Here is an 18374-nt window from a genome sequence, read left to right on the forward strand (position 1 = left end):
AGACATCAGCACGCTAGGTAGAGGCTGTTTATGTTTCTTTCTTTTAAGAAAGTCTTGACAGCTGCTCTCTGGGGAGGAGCTCCTACTCTTTAAATTTTTATTAGGCTACAGTATTTGAAATTTGGAGAGCAGACATTAGCCTTTGAGGTGCATTATTTGATGGCATGAATCTTTTAAGCTGTAGCACGGCGAGAGAAGATTTTCGAGATTTTTCTACAGACCATTTGTCAGGGGACGTTGAAGCATTTGCGAACAATACATAGTGAAAATATGCTTGCGAACTTTTCATTAGACGATACGGGAAAATCATACTCGTCTGTTTTGGGGTTTCAATGATATGTCAAATAACAAGGCTACTAGGGGTGGATGGAATTTTTTTCATTTAATTCTCATTTTCATACAAAAGAATTGTCTCCCTAGCTAGAGTTGCTTTATATTGCGTAAGTCCTATGTGACATAAATCGCCATGGAAATGAGAAGGAACTTGCAAAATGACTAAAGTAGCATTGAGATGAATAAAGAAATAAGGAAACTGAAGTCTGTGTTCATTTCTTTATTGTAAAGACCGTCTGCAGTGTTTTCAGAGATCAAAGTAGACCTTAGAGCAATCTCTCCATAAGCGGTTTCAAATGAGCCTGAGGTCTGCGTCTCTTCCCTGAGAATGTCTCTATCTCTACTTGTAAGTTAGCTAGAGTACTTTAAATACCTTTCCAAGATAACATGAACAGGGGGAGTTGAGGCTTGAGGCATGCCTCTGAGATTTTAAGTAGTGTAGCTGTAGAGTATGGGAAGAAACACTCCAACTTTAACTAACTAGCCATGTAAAGCAGTGGCAAGAATCTGGTAAGAGGCACCTGACACGGATTATAGGAACTGAACTCAGCAAGAGCTGAGAAAGCAGCAAGAGCTCTTTACTCCTCAATCATCTTTCTAGCCCTTAAGGTTTTATTAAAAGAACACATATAGCTTAATATAAGTAGAGTTTATTTAAAAAATATGTATTTCTGATAAAAAATATACTGTACTCTTATTTTAACTATTATCTATCTATCATCTATCTATCTATCTCTATCTATCTATCATCATCTATCTATCTCTATCTTTAGTATTTTGACACGGTTTCATATAACCCAAGCTGGACTCAAGCTAACTAGGTACCTAAAACTGACTTTGAACTTCTGATCCTTCTGTCTCCATACACCAAGTACTGGAATGGGTGGCATATGCCACCATGCCAAGCTAAGAATCCTGAATATTTATTCCATATTAAATCAATAGAAGACTTTCAAAAGCTCTTGGTAGGTCATTGACCTGAGGATATATGATGTGTTGTAGAGAACACAGTGCTTTAATGAAAAGCCAAATTTGACCAAAGTGCTGTGAAGAAGATTTTAGAGAATTTATACTCACAGATGTTTCGAAACAACATGCTTATCCAATCAAGAAAATAGACACAAGTGCCAGTGTAATTAGGACTTTTAAAGCATTTCCTTTTTATGGGGCCATACAATAAATGTAGTAGGGGAAAAGAGGAATAATGTATTTTATACTTCAGTTTAACATGTATTTCAATTCACATTATTTAACAGAAATACTAGAAAAGTATCATACTATCTTCTGTATTATAAGTAGAATATTCTGATACCCATTTTTAAAAATATGCTTGAAACTTTCTCATAAGCAATTGCTGATGTAACCTGTTTGCCACCCCACAGAAGCTGAAATGAGACTAAAAAGGTAGTACCTTGGTCATCCTCAATAGACATGTGTGTATCTAGAGCTGGAGGGTTTTGATAAATCGGTTGTAAATGACTCCTTTGCCTCTGAAAGCTTCGAGAAACTTGTATTTGCATCCTGAACTCTTTCCCTGCCTGTAAATATCTGTCCTGGTCATCACTTCTAGCTAATGTTTGTCCAGCATAGGGAGGAAGCAAGAAGACTGAAACAGAACGGGAGTCGTGCAGAGATATCAGGTGTCCTGGTTAGGCTTTTGATAGCTTGGCACAAGCTAGACTCTTTGGGAAGTGGAAACTTCACATGGGAAAATATCACCTTTACTGACCTGTGAGGAAGCCTGAGGGGGCGTTTTCTTGGTTAATAATTGATGTGGTAGGTCTCAGTCCACTATTTCTGGTGCCACCCCTGAGCGGGTGGTCCTGGGTGTTAAAAATGTAGGTTTAACAAGCTAGGTGGAGAAAGCCTATGCTGTCCTCCTCCATGGCCTCTGCTTTAGTTTCGGCTGCCAGTTCTCTACTTTGAGTTCCTGTTCTGATTTTCCTCAGTGACAAGCTGTTGCCAGGAAGCATAAGCTGAAATACGTCCTTTCCTCCCCAAACGGCTTACATCAATGTATTTTATCACTGTGAAGGAAGCCTAATACAAGGTCTAAGAGAAACATCAAGGTCTCTAAGACAATCTCTTGGATTCACTCTTTCCCTTCTTTTCTGACTCATTTGCTGCATTATCAGTCTTTGTAGTAACAATTTAATACTGTTAAACTTACTGGAGTTGTTCTTTGCTTTTAAGTAGAAATCACATTGTCCAGCCCAATAGTGCCATAGTATGACTTCTGGAGGACTCGAGGTGACACACACACACACCACACTAAAAAACATTAGCTCGAAGTATACTATCACAAGATTGGCTGTGGATTCACTGAAGGCAACAACTCCATTTCTGATTCATACAAATCAACTAACAGATAAATAGTTACGCAAAGAGTTCAGAAATGGGAGACAGGAAAAAGAGATTCTTTGTTTTTTTTTAAGAAGATGAGGAAGAAAATAAAGACCTGAGAAGAGGAACCGACTTGGAAGAAAAGGTAATGCAGAGAGGCAGCAGCAGGGGAGCCCCTGGCTTCCCCAGTTAGGCCGCTGCTCTGACTCCTTAGCTTATTAGCACTGGAGACATCAAGGTGAGTCACCACCTCCCAAGCCTCATGCTTTCCAGCCAGGAACCAATAACCGCAGCTCTCCTGTGCCTCCTAACCTTTGGTGGGATTTAACAAGCACCTTGACAGCCCCCAGGGAAACTGGCCTCCCTCTTTTAAATCTCAGCCACAGGGCACTGTACCATGAATTCTTGTACTCAGCAACATGAAATCAATTTCTTGTGGGATTTTTCTATTTCGCAAAGAACCTGCATTCAGCCTGCCTGTTGAGGGTTAGCATGGATGATTTTCTTTTACCTCCCACAACCCCCAAATTCACATTCTCTCATGCTTTTCCCAAAAAGAAGTCTTTAGTCTCTCTTGGAACAAGTAATTTCAGACATTTACACTTACAAAAGCAGTTATAAATTATGTGGAGAACGTTGAGATTTTTCCACTGTTGATATTTTGCAACACTAGCATTCTGCCTTTTGTTCCCCCTCAGTTTGTGAAGTTGCCCTCCTGTCTGTCTAGAGGCTTGCCATCTCTGAAGTACATCTGTATTCTCCTCAAACAGCAAACCAAACAAGCAAGCAAATAACAGTAACAACAAAAAGAATGTTTATTTTATACAAGTGATTACTCTGTTGTTTAGGCATTGTTTCTTTTTGTTAAAAGCACAGTAGCCCTCAGCTACAAAAGATTTGCATTAAACTAGAGCCTTAAGGACACCATTCTCCTCTGGTGGATTTTCCCCGCTCCTGGGGCCTCCTGGGGCCTCCTGGGGGGCTGCTGCTCTCTTCACACTCCTCTTCATTCCTCGGAGAAATATTTTGGAGGTAACTCAAGGCCCAGCACTCTGCTGGAAGCAGTATGCTTGCTCACTAAATGTTTGCTCCCACATCCTCCCTAGAAAGGGAATAAACAGGAGGATCAATGAGAACTCCGATTTGGTTAATTTGGTCCCTTAAGTGCCAAGTTCCTGAACAACACTTAGCATTTCACACTTAATCCAATCATTCTGACAAGAGCATGTATTACAAAAGGGTTTTGTGAGGTTGAGTGTGCTTACTGATATGCTGCATCTTTAGGGACAGTGCACAGCAGGAGATTAAAGGTGCTGGCATTAATTCATACTAATCCTCTCTCCTTCCCGTTTTCCCACAATTCCCCATTGTAATATCATCTTCTTACAAGTGACCTTCATCTTTACTTGTTCCTGACACCTTATTTATGAGCAGACACCTCTCTCTCTCTCTCTCTCTCTCTCTCTCTCTCTCTCTCTCTCTCTCCTCTTGTATTTATGTTTGTTTGTGTGTGCAAGTGCACATGCTCGGGCATTGTCCATACATGCATATGTTCATGCACATGAAATATGGAAGATACTATTGGATGTTTTCCTCCTTAGCTCTGGGTTATTTTGTGAGACAAAGTCTCTTGCTGATCTCATGACTCACAAATTAAACTAGACTAGCTGGCCAGCAAGCCCCACTGTTGCCTCTCTAGTGCTGAGATTATAGGCAAGTGAAACTGTGCCAGGATTTTTTTTCTTCAGGTTGGTTCTACATGTCAAATTTGGGTCCTCATTCTTCGGCAGCAGACAGTGGAAAAACCGAACCATCTCCCTGCACCCTGACTGCGTATCTGTTGTGCTCATTCCTGGTGTTGCTGCTGTTACCCAGCGATCAAGTCCCATCAAATCATCTCTGCACTTAGTTAGCTTCAGCCAGCTCACGTGGTTTCTTCCATTGTTTAATCTCCCTGAGCAGACAGAATGGAGATCATCTTCTCCTGACCCTGACCGATACACACCATCCTACCTACCTGAGCATTCCCACATCAAATAGTCCTCCACATTCATATATATGCCTTCTGTTTTGTTGAACTTATGCATCAAGTGAGAACATTTGCACAAGTATTTTGCAATATATAAGGTATCATATGGGGTACAATTTTAGGATTTGTATTTGACTTCCTTTGAATCAGTTGTTAGAAGCAATTCTTATTAGTGCTCTCTATAGTGTTCTTATCAAATCAACATAATAACATTTAAAATTGACATTATCTTAAGTACATAACTGCTGATGGGGAAGCTTTGTTAACCAATTATCTTTAAGAGGTAGAACCAAGTAAGCTTGTGGCTTTTTGGGACCGGAGAAAAAAACAGGCGCATGGCCCAGGTGCCCTCTCTCTGTGTGGTTCCTTCCCAACATAGCTGAGCTGGACTTCTTGCTCTTGTTTCATGAGTTTTTCCCTCATAATAAATAAAAATATAATTGCTTTATCTTTTAGCTAGCCTGGTTATTTCCATAATCGAGCTAACTTCTAAAGATTGCAATGTCAATTTTATAATATTTGACTCCTCCAAACACAATGTTTTTATGAGAAGATATTAGCAAATCTTAAACAAGTTTGCATTTCATTTTTAATTTTGTCTTATGCACTTTCTATACATGTACATAATGAATTTTGGTCATTTTCTTTCTTCTTCTGGTTACTCTCTCATCACCTGTCATCTCCCACTGAAACCCTTCTTCCCAAATACGTCTTCCTGGGACTTTCATGATGTGCACGCGCGCACGTGTGTGTGTGTGCATGTGTGTGTGTGCAACTGTACCACTGAACTTTCTAAGACTGTTTGCACAAGCATGAATAAACTGTTATATACCAGAGCAGGATCAGCTTACCAGCAACCATACCACTATGAAAAATCACACCTGCTTCTCCAACAGCCTTCGCTCTTTTCTCTTTTCTATTCAGTGAGACAAAGCACTATGGTATCTATCAGGTTTCAATCTGTGATAGACAGCTCCATGCTAACATCTTTATTAATGAGTTTAGAAATACATCAACAATGAAAGCAATTCACCAGAAAGTCAAATCCACTGCGAGAGATCCCCACCACATCATAGCCTTTCCCAAGGGAAGAGAATGTTTTGTCTGGACTGTGTGCAGACCTAAGTCGCTTTGGCAGAGAACCAAGGGAACAAGCTATTCATGGAGTACCTACTATGTGATCAATAAGTGTGTGGCTTTATATGTGCTGGTACAAAAAGGTGATTTACTGTGAATCAAGGTTTTCGTCATCATAACCCTATCATCTCTGCCTGACTCCACCGCAGCAGGATGCCTAAAGCCAGATTACTTTCAGGACTCCTCCAATCTCTTAAAGTAGGAACCACCTCCATTCAGTTCAGCAAACAGTACCAGCTGACCCTTTGATACCCATATGTAAGTAAAGCTAAATGTAGTTCTGGACAATTTAGATTCTAAACTGAGCAATGGTTTGACCTGCAGAACCATTCTTATGTCACAGCCTCAAGTTCTTGAACAATTTAGAAAAAAAAAAAAATTCAGTCACTCCTTACCCACAAATGCTCAAGTTCATCTTAGGATTTTCCCCCCTTCTCTAGGCTATGATTAGCCCCTTAGTCCTTATGAATCTGAGACAGTTACCAGACTGTGGTACCATTCATGCATCTGTCAACGTGGCCCATCCACATAGAAACTGAGTGCTTTAGTATGGGTTGACTCCAGTGGTATAAATTCTCACCATTTAGGCACTATGACAATTGGCTTCCCCGAAACAACAGCTGCTTCTTACTTTCTCATTCATGAAGAAAATAGTCAATAACACCATTACCCTTTGTTCTGCTTTCTAATACCAACCGCTACAGCCTAAATCATGTCCAACTCTCTATTTTACAATTAAATTTAGTCAAAGTTTTTATTCCCTCTTTTAAACTCAACTTTGGCATTTTCTGAGGAGGTTATTGAATTGCTGTCACATAGAGAGTAGCTGTGGATTCTGAGCATGAGTGGACACTGGAAAATCAGACAGCTCTAACATATTTCCGTGATAGATCTGCCTTTGTGAGTATGTGAGCTGTCCATGAGTTAACCTCTGGTGAACCTATGATAGTTATTGATTCAATGAAGAGTCATCTGATTAAATGGGGAGAGGACAAAGGAAATGAAAATACTGCATTTAATTCTGCTGATGACCAATTCCATTGATTGTCACATGTTCTCTCTCAGACTCGGGGTGGGGTGTATATATTATTTCATTGACGTTCAGCCTCAAGATAAAGATGGATAGAAATCTTTTGTCTCTCACGCTAGACATAAAGTGCAGGCCAGAGTCTCACCTTTTAAACGCTATTTGTTAGCACTGAGTTCACAGTTCTGTGAATCCTCACCTTAAGATAGAGAACAGATGACAATAAACTATTATTGAAGTCCTTAGTAACATCACCATCTACGGCAGGCTTACTACCAACTAAAAGGTGGTCTGTTTATTCAGCTAGAACACTTATCAGGAGTTTGGAGGATCAGCTCTGGGCAGGTTAGGAAGTAATGCACTTTTAGCCACCAGTCTCTGTGGTCCAAGCTCAGCGCTTGACCAGCTTGACCCCTGGTTGTGACTAAATAAGTAAATCAAAATTATTCTTCTTATAAAACTTCATTCATAATCAATGAACATTTCTAAACCCAATCTTTCTCATCAAACTCAGATTGCATCTCTAAGACACCAAATATATTTGCAAATGAGTTAGAACACGGAATATTTTTTCACCCTCTGTGGCCTCTTTAAGATTTGTTTAATGAGTTCATTAGCGTTTTTACCCTCAGTGCTCCTTGATCACATCTTTAGGAGATAATCCAGACAGACTTATTTCTGTACTCTTTAGTTCCACCCACTGTTTTGCTTTATATCTTGGGGATGGTGTCTTAAGTGCTCAGCAGTGTGTGGATGATTCACGGCTGAGATCCATCAGCATGTCGGCCTGACTCCAGGGTGGATTGTTGTATTACAGCACCAATCTACAGGCTGGAAGAGAGAAAGTGCTTCTAACTGGCCTGGTCCATAAATTTGTTCTAAGTTTCAATGATAGCCAGATATGCTATGAAAAAGATATGAATAAGTAAAAAAAACTCCATAGACTTTTTAGCTCTTTCTTGAATTATACATAAGGTGTTATTGTTTATAGAATTTCTTTTTTTCTTTTTGTAAGGTAGGGGACTCGAACCCTTATAACTCACAAAGGAATCAGGCCAATCTAATGAAGGTGAATGTTCCCATTGTGCCATGTGCTTCTGTTCCCCTGTAATGTGCTCTATGCTTTCTAGCCCATATATCCTGCAGGGTCTATCCTGTTTGGGAAGCAGAATAATCACTGAACTAAAAAATATATATAGGTGTCTATTTTCCAAGCAAATTATAAAATGAAATTTGCAATTTTGTCAAGAAAAACTAATCGAGCCCTGTCAGCCACACTTAAATTTGATGGCCAGTAGGATTTTAATGTATGTAATAAAAGTATATGTGAAATAAAAAATGGCTGAGCCTTGAAATTCCAGTTTTCCTTTCCTCAAAAAAATATCAATTTGAAATGTACAACAGTATTATGCTTTTGAGAATAATGAATAAATCAGGTATTTTTAAAATGAATCTAGAAATATTATTATTTGTTCATAGCACTAAAGCTAATAATTTAATTGAATTGTGTGAAAAGCATAGGCTTGAATAGGTTTAAATACGTAATTTAATTTGCCAAATTCCCTCTTCTTTATCCTCAGATTAAACGGCACCATAATAAAATAAATTTTAGGAGAAAGTCTGTTACTTCTTTTGTCCCAATTTAGTGTCCTTGACATCAATTTCTATTACAGGCTCTGCTTGCTAAAACAGACAGTCAGTGGCACACTTTACAGCACTGGCAAAGAAAAAGACTTCCTAGAATGTGAGCTTGTAAACTTCTTCCTAACATTATCTAATAACTAATCATGTGCATTAAAAGGTCCTTGAATTGAAAAAATAAATATTAAAACCCTTAATTCCTTTCTGAGACTGCTAATAAAAGTGGGTCGAATGAGTTCACAATCATTTCCTCCAAGTTTTTATGATGCCAGCATTGTAAATCATGCAACACTAGGGTTAAAAGTTGCAATATTGCATCATACCCAGACTGGATGGGTTCTGTTTCCTCAAATGCTTCCTCTCCAATAACTCAGAACCCTCCCCTAACCCCAGTGATGGAGGAGGGTCATGTATCTATGTATTACTTTCATTGGTTAATAAAGAAACTGCCTTGGCCTTTGATAGGACAGAAAATTAGGTAGGCGGAGTAGACAGAACAGAATACTGGGAGAAAGAAGCAAATTCAGGCAGACACCATGCCTCTCCTCTCTGAGACGGAAGCAGGTTAAGATCTTTCCCGGTAAGCCACAACCTTGTGGTGCTATACAGATTACTAAATATGGGTTAAAGCAAGATGTGAGAATTAGCCAAAAGAGGCCGAAACTAATGGGCCAAGCAATGTTTAAATGAATATAGTTTCCATGTAATTATTTTGGGTAAAGCTAGCTGTGCAGGGGCCGGGAGGTGGGAAGTGGCCTGCAGCTCCTTCTACACACCAATCTCTGACCTCAGCCCAAGTTTTAGGGGCTCAATACCCCGTGTTGTAGATGTCAGGGTCCCGAGTACATGCCATGAAATGATTTTATTCCCGTCTTTCAAAATCATTTTGGTTATTATAATAATCTTTATTTGTTTACCTGTGAAGTTCCAGGTTCTGATATGATCCATAGAAAGAAAATTAAAGTCACAACTCTAAAACTGACTCATAAGGGTTTTCTCCACTGGACCAGATACCATCTGTGGAATTCTCTGCTCTTTTAAAAGACCACTGTCTAATTCAGTGACACGTATATAGCATTGAAAATTACCAGTAAAATTCTATTTCTAGAATCTTGTGGTACCTAGTAACCCTTAGAACTGATCCCTGGTAGAAGATTTGGGAATTTATAAATAATTTCAAAAGTATCTTACTAAAGTGAAATTCTTCTGTGATGTATGCAAGATTTTCAAAGATATATATATGAAAATAGTACTGTCTTGAGCTCCCTGCATTTATACAGGGAATTAATGGGAAAACATATGCTTAGGGCAGAATGGGGTGCTTGGGGCTCATCACATAGGAAGGAAATACCACAAGGACAGTATCAACAGAATCAATGGACATCCTGTTCTCAATGATCATGACAGGGTTAATACAGAAGCATGTGATGTTTTTAGAGGGTCCCATATCAGCATGGTTGGGTCCTGACCTGCCAGGGCCATGCCATGTTGGGAAGAGGGATTTTGTACTTCATATTCTCCTATCATTACTTTTTCTAACCATGTGTTTGCTTAAGTCAAATTCATCAAATATGGTGCTTTCCTATATTATTTGCAAAACAGGTTGAGATATTAGACTCAAAAATTGTATCATTTTTAGAAAAATTCCCATGTGGATGGAGATTTATTAAATTTATTCATACAAATTATAGAAGGAAATGTTCATATAAAAATCTTCTTAATCCTGTGGCTTATACCAACATCCAGGATTTTTAAAGTAATTATCTTCAGTGTTTAAATCATTACTTTTACTAATTACTGCAACTGTGATGTGATTTCTACATACACACACATATATAATAAAATAAATTGCCAATGATATTAAAACAACAACTCTAGGTTGGGTAAGAGCAAGAGTATCTGCATTTATAGAAAGCAGTTCCTTGCAGACGTGACGTTCCCTTATGTACTGTATTGCTTTCCTTCTGAGAAGGAGAGCACCTCAGCTCCTCACTCTGGCTTCTGGGAAGGAGAACACCTCAGCTCCTCACTCTGTCTTCTTTTAGGAAGGGTGCAAATGTTCTGTTTGTTCCAGTGAAGGCCACTGAAAGAACAGTAACTGTAGGATAAACACTATTGTCCAAAGAACAGACCCGGAAAAGCCTTCACCTTGGCCTAAAACTTAAAAGCACTCATTTTCAAGTGTGCCCATGCGGCCACACAGTCACTTTTCACGCATTGTAGCCACAGTTAAATACATCACTCGTGGACAGAAAAGACAGTCCCTGGGATAGCAAATGCCTTCCCTTAATGGAAGGGATGAGGATGGGGCTGCCTGAACCTTAATGTGCTTGAAGCTAACTTACATGGAACACAGCAATGTGTAATCTGGCCATGCTTAAAGCAGGAGGCTCATACTATGACAAGTTAAGCATTTCTGGTACATTAATCTGCTGAAAAGTGCAGTTAATCATTCATAAGAGGGATACATGCAAACTGCATTTTTGTGTGTGGTCTTTATTCAAAACTTGGAAAATATTTCAGAGCTTTTAGATGTAGGCCTGCTACTCCAATAAATTATTTTCTTTTTATTGTTGTTGTCTGTCTATCTATCTATCTATCTATCTATCTATCTATCTATCTATCTATCTATCAATCATCTATCTATCTATCTATCTATCTATCTATCTATCTATTGATTTTACAACTCAGTCAAATTTTTTCTACCCACTCCTTGCCCCAGGTTCCCTCCACTTCCCCTCACGACTCCTGTCCCCATCCATTCCTCCCCTCCTGTTTCTCTTCGTATACATGCAGGCCTCCTATGGTATCAGGCAGTCATGGTATATCAAGTTGCAGCGAGACTAGGCACCTCCTCTTCTGTTAAAACTGGGTTTGACCATCCAGCATGAGGAATGGGTCCCAAAAGCAGGCAACAGAGTCATAGACATCCCTTGCTCTCACTGTTAGAAGTCTCACATGAAGACCAATTCAGACAACTGTAACATCTATGTGGAGGTCCTAGGTCAGCTCCATGAAGGGTGTTGGAATCAAACTGCTGTCTTCTGAAAGGGCAGAGAAGCAAGCTCCCTAATCAATGGGCCATCCCGGGTCCCTGAATATTTTTGTTGTTTAAGGGTTTCCCCCTTTCTTTCCCCCTCTTTCTGTGTGTGTGTATCAGCGTGTCCGTGTGTCTGTGCATATGTTGGTGGACAAAGGTACACTGCCAATGGAGACCAGAAGCTATCAGAACCCCTGCAGCTGGAGCTGTGAGAAAAGTAGCACAGATACCAGGTACTCAACTTAGGTTCTTTGTGAAGGCAGTATATGCTCTTTATAGAATAAACAGTACATTATTTTTTATTTTCCATATAAAATGCTTATGATTATGAATGGAAGAACAGAGGCCTCCCTAGGTACTCCAGAGCAAAAGCTTTTTCTCTTGATTTACTCAGATACCTGACCACAGAAATATGCCTTTTTTCATTTGCATTATAGTTATAATTTTCTGTATTCTTCCCACAATCTGTTTAGTCAGCCTAGGTGTTATTCAATAGACCCATTCCAACGTCTACTGTGATTGATTTATTTAGAAATGCCTCCAGGCCAAAATGAAAATGAAAATGAATGGAACAGATGAAAGTGTCCTGCTGCAAGTGAGAGCTACAAATTGAGGTTACGAGTAATTGCTTTGGCATAATTGTTATTTGTAATCTTAGAACAAATGCAAATCCCCCATTAGGAGCAGTAAAGCCAGTGCTTAAAGTAGAAGTAAGTATTTCGTGGGAAGCCACAGCTGAATGCTAAGTTCAAGAATATTAAATTTTCTTCAGGTCTTTCATTCAGACTAATAGCATAGAGATCTGGAGGACACAGGAGTACCTTAGAAAAATGAGTACTGAAAGATGATTTATAGGCTTTTTGTGTTTTCTTTATCCAAAACACTCTATGAAGACTTTGTCTTTGCACAAGCTTAAAGCATGCATTATTTCATAAATACTCTGCATTCAGACTCAGCCTGGCTGCCAGGAAACACAATGAGTTCTTTATGGTTATTGGTGTCCACACTTATCACTGGAGGAGACAATAAGGAGATGCTATTATCTTTAAAGAGATGAGAAAGAAAACATACTTCAGTGGCTTTCCCAAGGTCATGACTGCATTCTGTGGTAGATGTGAGAAGAAAAAACAAGAATACAGAATTTACCTCACTGTAGCTACCATGTCGTCATTTGCAGATAATTTTTTAAGGCAGAGGTGGTTGTTGCCAGTAGGGATCATGATAATAATAGTTATAAACCAAACATTGTCATTTGATTTCTTAAATATCCGGCAGTGGAAGGCCAAGTTTATTCCGTAGGAAATGCTATCTTCAATTTAAAATGGATTCTTGCTATTTTTTATTCTTTTTATTGAGTTATATATTTTTCTCCACTGTCGGGGCCTGTGTGGGTCCAACACAGATTCCTTAACTGGACTGGAACGGAGTCGCGAGGAATAAACCGACGCAGTTTACACGGTCATCATGGAAGGGCAAGATCTCTCTCCAAAGATCTCTCGTTTATTCTCCAAAACACCTTATATATCATCACATCAATTGAGCGGGAAAACACATTAGGCTGTCTCCTAGGCAACCAGGTGCATGGGCTCAAGTCATGTCTGCGTCTACCTGTATGCTAGCAGACAGGTAGGCCATGAATTAGCATCTCTATAAGACATCCTCCAAGTTACAAAGGGAGAAAGCACCAAACCTCTTTACTCTTAAGTCATCAGCTTAAGCCAACATCTTTTCTCAGGTAATCTACATTTATAACAAAAGAAACTAGGTGTAGTACATCCTGGCTATTGTTAGACAGAGACAGCTTGTCTGCAGAATTACGTGATCAGCTCAGACGGGGCTAATGGCTCTTGTGCCATACAGAAATATGGGCCTACACTCCACTTTCTCCTGTCCTCCTATCTCCCTTTCTACCTCTGTTGTGACATCCATGCTCCTGGTTTACTCAGGAGATCTTGTCTTTTTCACCTTCCTATGTAGATCCATGTTTAATCTCTCTTAGGGTGAACTAGCAAGTTAAATCTTAGATAAAACTGAGTTTTTGGCTATATTAGAAGGTACCTTGTTGTCTTAATTATGTAGGAAACAATGGGATTCCAAGGTCCATGTGTACTTTTAAGAATACTATGAGCACAACAATTGGCCAAAAATGAGTAGATAGTTGTAATCTACTATAAGTTTGAGAAAGGGCTGGTGGATACAGTGGGGGAAAAATTATAGTGTAGCAACATAGTTGAATAATGAAAAATATTTGTGCATAAGCAGGTTGTAGATGTGGCTCAGATGAAACACCAGGCAAATAGCTTTAGTTTCTCAGACTGCAATTGCTACTCTGTTAATATTGTTTGTGAGCTGTTAGCAAAAGAAATTTTAGGATGCTATCAATATATGTAGCCTTGACTTATTTGTTTTATAGATTTTTAATAATTACTGTATTAACCCTGGAAACTCAAGAATCTGTGGCAAAACAAGCATAAAACATTCTTTGTGAAAGAGACGAGTATTTGTTTGTAGGCAGAGGGAGATAGAGCGAGCGCAAGTGAGCGAGCATGTGAAAGCATTGGGAAATTGTCCCTGATTTCTGGAACATGTTCAGTTGTTCTCTACTTTGAGACAGGGTATCTCACTGAACTTTGAGCTCACCAGAACATCCAGGCTAGCTGGACAGTAAGTCCCAGGGATCCTCCTGTATCTTTCTCCTTGGTTCTGGAGTTATGGGTTTGCAATGTCACCCATGATTTTTTAATATGGATTCTCAGATTAGTCTTCAGTCCTCATGCATATTCAGCTACTGCATCGAGGTGAACCATATCCCTAGCCCCTAAATGGGTATTTTTAACTCTAGAAGTGAGTGGTTATTTCTAGGGATAACTTCTAAAGATAGTGCTTTAGAAAAGATCTCTTGTTTTGTGCAAGTTCTCCAGTAATTTCAGAATGGAAGTTTTCTTTGTTCTCTGACTCTAAGACACAATGCCCAGAATGCTGTCCTCTGATGAATTTCTTTAGTCAATGTCCATTTCCTACAGAACCAGATCCAGAAGTCATTGCTGATCTCTGCTTAGTGGTGCAGTGAATTAAGATGAATGGTCTTTCTCAAACAATGGCAGAATGATAGCAGTATAATCCCAAATTGATGCAGGGAGACCATTTATTTTTCTTTAATAAAATAAAAGGGCTGTCAAGTATTGTTTATGTTTACTGCTCCCATTTCTATATGAAGCAAACACAATCTGTTCTTTTAGTTAAGTGAGAAGGCAGAGGAGTGAAAGAAGCATTACAAAGAGCAAAAATACTTAAACACAATGAAAAAGGAAGTTCCTGTTAGCATTTGTTGGGTGGGGGGGATGAGAAAAAAAACCATCAAGGCCAATGACATCACTGGACATGGTCCCTTCCTTTGCAAAAGGAAACAGTGCTATAGATGACTTAGACTAGGTCTGTTTTCAGTGATTTCTTTCTCTGTTCCACAAGCTATAGCATTTGGTGCAATTTACTATGAGAAGGATCTGTGGAGTGATTTGACTAACAAAGGGAGCATAGACTGGTGCATATTTTCCCTGAGGAGTTCACAGAAGAATGTCTTATAGTGATATCAAAAGGTGACATGGATTCTGGAAGGAGTTTACAGGTACTGGCAGCTTGAATGAGTGTTGACTGTGTTGTCATTTCCTCCCTCATACTTCATTCATATAGAGTAAATCTAGAAAATAACTTATTTATCAGTCAACTCTTTGAAAAATAAGAACTCTCAGGTTTGGCAAGATGGCTCAGATTATAAAGACATTTGTGGCCCAGACCAGCAGAGGCAGCAACCGGAGCAGCCGCAGCCTGCGCCCTCTTCCGCCCGGCCGCCCGCCCTCCGCTGCCCTCCACCCGCCCCGGGGTCTCTTTCCCCTTCTTCCTCCTCCACCCCCCTCCTCCGCCCGCCAGCGGGGGCCCCCCTCGCCTTCCCGCCCGCCCCTATTGTTCCGCCCCCGGCCTCCCGCCCTTCCCCTTCCCGCCTGCTCCCCTTTTCCCCTCAGTTGACTCGCGCCTCCAGTTTTGGCATTCACTCCCACCCGTGACCAAAGACTTGACCACTCAAAAGTCCAGCTCCCTGTAACTACTAGACATGAACACCGGTGTGATTGAAGGTGGATTAAATGTCACTCTTACTATTAGGCTACTTATGCATGGAAAGGAAGTTGGCAGTATCATCGGAAAAAAAGGAGAATCTGTTAAGAAGATGCGCGAGGAGAGTGGTGCAGGTATCAACATCTCAGAAGGGAATTGTCCTGAGAGAATTATCACCGGCTGGACCGACTAATGCCATCTTCAAAGCCTTTGCTATGATCATTGATAAACTGGAAGAGGACATAAGCAGCTCTATGACCAATAGCACAGCTGTCAGCAGACCCCCAGTTACCTTACGGCTCGTGGTCCCTGCTAGTCAGTGTGGCTCTCTCATTGGAAAAAGTGGTTGCAAGATCAAGGAAATAAGAGAGAGTACAGGGGCTCAGGTCCAGGTGGCAGGGGATATGCTCCCCAACTTAACTGAGCGGGCAATCACTATTGCTGGCATCCCGCAATCCATCATTGAGTGTGTCAAACAGATCTGTGTGGTCATGTTGGAGACTCTCTCCCAGTCCCCCCCCCGAAGGGCGTGACCATCCCGTACCTGCCCAAGCCCTCGAGTTCTCCAGTCATCTTTGCAGGTGGTCAGGCCTATACCATTCAAGGACAGTATGCCATTCCACAGCCAGGTTTGACCAAGCTGCACCAATTGGCAATGCAACAGTCTCATTTTCCCATGACCCATGGCAACACCAGATTCAGTGGCATTGAATCCAGCTCTCCAGAGGTGAAAGGCTATTGGGCAGATTTGGATGCATCTGCTCAAACTACTTCTCATGAACTCACCATTCCAAATGATTTGATTGGCTGCATAATTGGGCGTCAGGGCGCCAAAATCAATGAGATCCGTCAGATGTCTGGGGCGCAGATCAAAATTGCAAACCCAGTGGAAAGATCTACTGATAGGCAGGTCACCATCACTGGGTCTGCTGCCAGCATCAGCCTGGCTCAGTATCTAATCAATGTCAGGCTTTCCTCGGAGACAGGTGGCATGGGGAGCAGCTAGAACAGTGCAGATTCACCTATAATCCCTTTCTGCTGTTCACCACCACCCATGATCCATCTGTGTAGTTTCTGAACAGTCAGCGATTCCAGGTTTTAAATAGTTTGTAAATTTTCAGTTTCTACACACTTTATCATCCACTCATGATTTTTTAATTAAAAGCGTTTTAATTCTTTCTCTGTTCAGCAGTTACTCTGAGATATCCATATTTAGTTTTATAAGCTTCTCCCCCCTTTTCCTTTTTTTGGGGTTTTGTTTTTTTGGCTCATGAATTTTTGTTTGTCATGGAAATGTAAGAGTGGAATATTAATACATTTCAGTTTAGTTCTGTAATGTCAGGAATTTTTCAAAAAAAAAATTAAAAGATGGACTGGAGCAAAAAAAAAAAAAAGACATTTGTGCCCATAACCTGAGTCTCATCCCCAGGATCTCTACGGTAGAAGGAGAAACCCAACTCTCACAAAATGCCCACTGACCTCCGCATGTGTGCTGTGCCACGCTTGCTCCCCCCACCTCCCCACAACAAAAAATTAATAAATGTGACAAAAATGATCTAAAAACTCTTGCATCTATCCGTTATTGACCTCATTTGATTTTTAAGAATCTAAGGAGATTTTGGAGACATGCTTAGTTGATGGGTTCTCTATGTTGCTAAATAGTCTTGTTTCTCATGTGGGAAACCTGAATTCTAAGAAATTCTTGTGTGTATTATCCAGCAATCTTCATGTGATTGGCACTGTATTACAAACTTGTCAAAGCTATCAAATTTCCAGGGGTTCTGTACATTGCTTCATGTGGAGCAAAAGGAAATTTCGCTGACGAGTCACGCGCGTTCACACTCCAGGGTTTCAGGAGCTATGTGTAGTTTCTGTCACAGGGAAAGGTGTCTTTATTTGTTCTCATAGTCCATCATGGTGGGGAGGCCATGCTAGTAGATGCACGAGGCAGGTGGTCACCTTGTGCCTAAATTCAGAAAGCAGAGAAAGATGAATGGCTGTGCTCTGTTAGCCTTTATCTTTAATGTGTTCCAGGGTTCCTGCCCACTCACATTCTGGGCGGGTTCTCCACACTGCCATTCACCTGATGTAGATTATTGTTCATACTCATGCCCAGAGTCTTGTCTTCTGGCAATTCTCAACCCTGTCAATGTGGCAATTCTAATAATCATACAGGGCTTCTCAGTAATCTCCCCAGAGCCTGAGATCTACTTCTCCCCTGCCCTCACATTCACAAAGCTACCCAAACTGATGCAGCCCTGGATTAAGTCATCAAGAAGATGCTTCTAAGAAGCACTGCTTATGCCGTCCAATCCCAATACAGATTACACACTCCTTCCTGGCACACCGAGCATGCTCCCTTTACTGCAGACTGTCACATTATGTCGTTCGAGTTTCCCTTCCGTATCTTCCTTTGGGCTCTAATCCCTGAAAGACAAAGACAATAATAATATCAGAACACCTAGAAGAGAGTCTGCTTTGTAGTAAGAAGGTCCTGACTCAGTGCTTGTTAGCTGAGAAAAGAGAAGAGAGAAACATAGGGAGGAATGTCTCTGGATACAGTTGGAATTTCAGCCAACCTTTCACTGGCCATGCAATCATTTATGGGGCAATTGTAAGTTTCCTACATATCCTGTACTGATCTCTTCCTTTTGTGTTTCATGCCCTTAACTCATGAGACCTACAAATCCTGTCCTCTAAACTTTTCAACCTTG

General features: G+C 40.4%; 1 protein-coding gene and 1 pseudogene across 5 annotated transcripts in view; both read left to right on the top strand.

Moving 5' to 3' along the window:
- Nlgn1 (neuroligin 1) overlaps window positions 1-18374 on the top strand; it is an 872651-nt gene that overhangs the window by 768087 nt on the left and 86190 nt on the right. The gene's annotated exons all lie outside the window — the stretch shown is intronic.
- Window positions 15453-17033, top strand: LOC130865863 (poly(rC)-binding protein 2-like; annotated as a pseudogene).

This window comes from Chionomys nivalis, chromosome 24 (assembly GCF_950005125.1).
Source record: "Chionomys nivalis chromosome 24, mChiNiv1.1, whole genome shotgun sequence".
NCBI classification, from domain to species: Eukaryota; Metazoa; Chordata; class Mammalia; order Rodentia; family Cricetidae; genus Chionomys; species Chionomys nivalis.